The following is a 6,193-nucleotide window of genomic DNA, read 5'->3' as shown; positions in this document are numbered from 1 at the left end:
TTGTAGAGGATTGGCTCTTCCCAGTAGTAATGTTTTACCTCGGAAAAGAACTTCTTTAATTGTTGGCGAGATAGCTCAGGAGGAGTGATATTAGCAGCTAAGTAGTTAACATAATCAGCATACCATGGTACCATAAGACTTTCCCTCACACTAAAGAGTTGTTCATCGGGAAATTGTTCATTTATTTGTACCTCTTTCGTATTCTGACTTTCTTCCAGTTCTAGTCTTGATAAGTGATCTGCCACCAAATTCTCAGTACCCTTCTTGTCTTTTATGTCTAGATCAAATTCTTGCAAAAGAAGAACCCATCGAATCAGTCGTGGTTTGGCATCCTTCTTAGTCATCAAGTATTTGATTGCTGAATGATCTGTATACACTATCACTTTATTGCCAATCAAGTAGGGTCGAAATTTGTCACATGCAAACACTATAGCCAACATCTCTTTTTCTGTAGTAGCGTAGTTTAGTTGGGCATCATTCAAGGTTTTGCTTGCATAGTAAATGGTTCTGAATACCTTGTCAACCCGTTGTCCCAAAACTGCTCCAATAGCATAATCACTTGCATCGCACATGATTTCAAAAGGTAATTCCCAGTTTGGTGTAGTTACGATCGGTGCTGAGATTAACTTCTCCTTGAGAATCTTGAATGCTTCAAGACAATCTTTCCCAAATTCAAAAGGTACTCCACTAGCAAGAAGATTGGATAGCGGTTTGGCCACTTTGGAGAAATCTTTGATAAATCTTCTATAAAACCCGGCATGACCCAAAAAGCTTCGAACTCCCTTAACTGAAACTGGAGGAGGCAAGTTCTCAATTGTAGATACTTTGGCTCTGTCAACCTCAATACCTTCTTTTGAGATTTTATGTCCCAGCACTATTCCTTCTGTAACCATGAAATGGCACTTTTCCCAGTTCAATACCAAATTAGAGTCTTCACATCTTGTTAAAACCAATTCCAAGTTGCTCAAACATTGGTCAAACGATGAGCCAAACACTGAAAAATCATCCATGAACACCTCGATGCACTTTTCTATTAAATCTGAAAATATGGCCATCATACACCTCTGAAATGTTGCTGGAGCATTACACAGCCCAAATGGCATTCGTCGAAAAGCAAAAGTACCATATGGACACGTGAATGTTGTTTTCTCTTGATCCTCCGGTGCTATGGCTATTTGGTGATACCCTGAGTACCCATCAAGGAAACAATAGTATTCTTGACCTGCCAGCTTGTCTAACATCTGATCAATGAATGGGAGTGGAAAGTGATCTTTTCTTGTGGCCTTGTTGAGTTTTCGGTAGTCAATGCAAATTCTCCATCCCGTGACAGTTCTGGTTGGGATGAGTTCATTCTTCTCATTCTTTACCACTGTCATCCCTCCTTTCTTTGGAACAACTTGGACTGGACTCACCCATTTACTGTCTGAAATAGGATACGCTACCCCGGCATCTAACCACTTCAAGACTTCTTTTCTGACAACCTCCTTCATTGGTGGATTTAATCTACGTTGTGCATCAATGGTTGGCTTCACTCCTTCCTCCATTAAGATTCTATGCATTACAGTTGAAGGGCTGATCCCTTTAATATCTGCTAAAGTCCATCCAATGGCTTTTGTATGCTTCCTTAGAACCCGTAATAGTTTATCTGTCTCTACAGAAGATAGGGAAGAAGCCACAATAACAGGAAGTGTCTTATTTTCTCCCAAATATTCATACCTGAGATGCTCTGGTAGGACTTTTAACTCTAGTTGAGGAGGCTTTTCAGTAGATGGGGTAGGCTTTCTTGGTATGACTCCTAACTCTTCATAATATTTTCTATTCAGCGGTCCATAAGAATCGAGCCACAAAGCATACTCATAAGCTTCCTTACCGTCTTGTTCCACCACCTCTTCTTGTACCAAAGTCAGATTAAGAGGGTCTTCAGCATGCGTCTTTGTCTCCACCAACTGGTCCACCACATCAATTGCAAAACAGTTGTCACTAGCCATAGGATAGGTCATTGCTTTGAGCACATTAAATACAACTTCATCTCCTTGTACCCTTAGCTTTAACTCTCCTTTCTGAACATCAATTAGTGCTTTCCCTGTTGCCAAGAAAGGTCTACCCAGGATGATAGGAACATTACTATCTTCTTCCATATCCAGAACAATGAAATCAGCTGGAAAGATGAACTTGTCCACCTTTACTAACACATCTTCAATGACTCCTCTTGGGTGAGCTAGCGATCGATCTGCCAATTGAAGAGTTACAGTAGTTGGCTTTGCTTCACCTAGCTGCAATCTTTTGAACACTGACAAAGGCATTAAGTTAATACTGGCTCCTAAATCACATAGTGCATTTATTCCTTCAATTTTACCAATAGTACAAGGAATAGTGAAGCTCCCTGGATCTCTGAGTTTTGGAGGGAGTTTCTTCTGTAGAATAGCGCTACACTCTTCAGTTAGAGCCACTGTCTCATAGTCTTCCATCTTCCTCTTCTTTGACAAAATTTCCTTCATAAACTTCACATAACTTGGCATCTGCTCTAGAGCTTCAGCAAAAGGAATGTTAATGTGAAGTCTTTTGAAGACTTCTAGAAACTTGGTGAACTCGCTTGTCTAAGCTTGACTTTACGAGCCTGCGAGGATAGGGTATTTTTACATGATGATCAATACTAATCGGTGGAGACCGTGGTGGTGGTCTTTGCCGGGTACGTCGGTAGCCTTCTCTCGCTGTTGGTGTTGGTTTTTGCACTGGTTGAGCATTTATTTCTTCGTCTATCTCAACTGGTTGTGGTAACTCGGGCCCATCATACTTCTTACCGCTCCTCAGGGTAATTGCCTTGCAATTTTCTTTGGGATTAACTTCAGTTGTGCTAGGCAAATTTCCTTGAGGGCGGGTTGCTACTTGAGTTGCTAGCTGGCCCATCTGAGGCTGCAGGTCTTTAATTGAAGATCTAGTTTCAGTCATAAATTGGAGCAGTAAATCTGTCTGCAAACTAGAGCTTCCACCAGAGGCTTGTTGTTGATTAAACTGTTGGTTCTGATTTCTTTGTTGATAGAACCCACTATTTCTTTGGTTGCCACCCTGGTTGAACCCATAATTGTTGTTGTTGTTGTTCTGTGAAAAATTCCCAATGGCTTTAGCTTCATCCATTGGCAAATCATCCACATCTGCTTGACACTCCGAAAAGTGGTGACTTCCTCCACATAACTCACAAACAATTTGGGCTTGTTTAGCTTGCCCTGCAATGATTTTAGTCAATGCCTCAACTTTGTTGTTAACTTTGTGATGGCATCAACTTCTAACACACCAGCTACCTTCTTAGATTGACTCCTTTCAGTTGGCCACTGCTGATTGTTTAGAGCCATCTCCTCCAATAGATCATACGCCTCATTAGCACTCTTTCTCATAAAAGCTCCGCCCGCTGCTGCATCTATTAAAGTTCTAGTATTACCAACCAGCCCGTTATAAAAGTTGTGAACCAGCATCCACTTCTCTATACCATGATGAGGACACCTCCTGATCAGATCTTTAAACCTCTCCCAAGCCTCATGGAGAGATTCATTATCTTGTTGGCAGAAATTATTGATTTCTCCTCTCAGCTTTGCAGACTTAGCTGGAGGAAAGAACTTTGACAAGAATTTTGTTGCCAGATCATTCCATGTAGCAATAGAATTAGGTGGCAAGGAATTCAACCAACTCTTGGCTCGCTCTCTGAGCGAGAATGGAAACAACCTCAGTCGAATGGCATCATCGCTAACTCCATTAACTTTAAAAGTTTCACAAAGTTCCATGAAGTTAGAGAGATGCAAATTAGGATCTTCAGAAGGTAGACCACCAAACTAAACTGAAGACTGCACCATTTGAAGGATGGCAGGCTTAATCTCGAAATTGTTTGCATCCACTGCCGGTGGCCTGATACATGACTGCACTCCCGTCAGAGTAGGGAGAATGTAATCTCTCAAGCTACGGCCATTAGCTTGATCTTCCACGGCACCTCCATTGTTACCGTTATTACCCCCATTGTTTCCAGCATTATTGTTCACATTGGCAGCCATGATTTCTGATGTTTCCGCAGTTGCTGAAACTCTTTCTTGCCTCTTATTCTTTCGATTCCTCCTGCAAGTTTTCTCGATTTCAGGATCAACTGGTAATATGACTGTTTGTCCTTGACGGCGCATGCACTTAGGATTCCTGAAATAGATCAAGAAATTATTGCAAGAGAAAGGTTAGAAAAAAAAAATCAGCAAGAGAAAATATACCAAAGTAGAAGTTAGTATAATTTTATGTAATATTAATCTTTGACAATTCCCCGGCAACGGCGCCAAAAACTTGTTGCTATAATTTATAAACACTACGCAAGTATACACAATCAAGTAGTAAATCTCACACAGGTGAGGTCGATCCCACAGGGAATTGGATTAAATACCACTAAACTATACTTAAAATTCTATCTGGCAGATCAAAAGTAATTATGATTTAAAAATAGTAAAGTATGAAAGTAATTCAGAAAACTTGATAACACAATTGAAAGTTGAGCAAGATGAGATAATAGGGAGGAGAATCCTGTTGTTGTTTACCCAAATCGTTAATGCTTAATTACTATCCTATTCTTAAAGTGAATGACAGATTATGAAATAACCTAGCTCCTTTCAGATCTTCTAGATTCTAAATCACATGTTATCTAATTAATTCCTTAATTAAACTAACATGAAATCAGCATTAAGTAATAATCTACTCGTCACATAAGTCATGTGAATACTTTCGTTTCACATAGAACATCGATTATCTTAATTTTAGCATTCTCAATTCTCACTTTTCAGATTTTGAATTGAGATCATAGAACATGCACAAGGTGATCAATCTTAAACATGAAATTAAGAACAAATTAAGATAATTTCACACACAAGAATTGAGGAATGGTAATTAAACATTAACTAGGCAAAACATTAAACAACAATCATCATCCTCCCTAAATGGGAAATTTAGTTCAGAAATAAATCCATAACCATTCCTATAGCAATATTCAACATAAATAAATTAAAGAGGAATAAAGAAAAGAACTGTTGGAGGATGAATTCTGGATCTTCACTTGAATCTCTATGCTCTTCCTGCCGCTCTCAGCTGTGTTTTAGGGTTCCAAAATCGCTCTCCCTGACTTCCAATCGCAGTTTTCTATTTATAATGGAAATTTAGGGTTCGATGGACGAAAATGCCCCTGGTCCGTACGGGATCTCGCCGCGGCTAAGCTTCTTCTCGCCGCGGCGAGATAATTGCAAATAAGGGGTCTTTCTGTAAGCACCTTTTAGCCGCGGCCATATACACTCTCGCCGCGGCCAGATGAGTAAGAAAAATAGGCCGTTCTGTAAGGGCCTTTTAGCCGCGGCCATATGGAGCCTCGCCGCGGCTACTGGAGCAGCTCTAAATTTTTGTTATTTTGGGATCTAGCCGCGGCCAAGCTATATCTAGCCGCGGCCAGATGTACAAAATAACCCGTAATTTGCGTTTTCTTGGCTCAGCCCGTCTCTTGTTTAATTTCTGCCCCCGAGACATCTTTTATTCCAAAGAACCTGAAAACATAGAAAACAAGCGTAATTCCGTCCTAACACAGCTAAAAACGCACATAAATTAGATCCAAAACATAGGCTAAAAATAGCCTAACAGTTAGTTGTAGATAACTAATTATCAACTTAAATAGGAATATTTAATGAAATATTTAAATTAAGCTTCAGAAAGAATCTAGATGGTTATAATTCTATATTTAATTAAATACAAGAAAATACATATAGTTTAGCTTAGAATATAAAATTCTTTAAACTATGGTTTTCTTAAATTAATTTCAAAATAAATGAAATTAATTATGTTGCTAATCAATTTTATTAGGTTAAACTAGTGTAATTAACCTAGTACAGTTTATTCAAATCAGGCAAATGGGCCTTCACAATTGGGGTGGTTCATGTGAGGGGGTGCTGGGTTCAGTATGTCGTACCCACTTCTATGGCTCCCAACTCTCACACAAGGCCCAAAAGAGAGGAATTTAACCTTAAAATGAATAACTGTTATTAATTGAATAAGCCCAAAAACTATATGGGCCTATATAAAATCTATCAAGAACTATGGTATTTTATTTAGCAACATTAACCTATATGTATCTATAATGAAATTAAACACATAGGCTCACACATGCACACTTTGGATGGGTCCTATCATG

At 39.2% G+C, this 6,193-nt stretch overlaps 1 non-coding gene across 1 annotated transcript; it reads left to right on the top strand.

The window, feature by feature from the left end:
- The first annotated feature begins 3,480 nt into the window (after nucleotides 1–3,480).
- LOC115698350 (small nucleolar RNA R71) lies at nucleotides 3,481–3,587 on the top strand. Its single transcript, XR_004008103.1, has one exon. It is a non-coding gene; the product is annotated as a small nucleolar RNA R71 (small nucleolar RNA).
- Nucleotides 3,588–6,193: the final 2,606 nt, after the last annotated feature.

The sequence above is a fragment of the Cannabis sativa genome, chromosome 7 (assembly GCF_029168945.1).
Source record: "Cannabis sativa cultivar Pink pepper isolate KNU-18-1 chromosome 7, ASM2916894v1, whole genome shotgun sequence".
NCBI lineage: Eukaryota > Viridiplantae > Streptophyta > Magnoliopsida > Rosales > Cannabaceae > Cannabis > Cannabis sativa.
The sequence above is the reverse complement of the archived record's forward strand: the minus strand, read 5'-3'. Positions and strand labels throughout refer to the sequence as shown.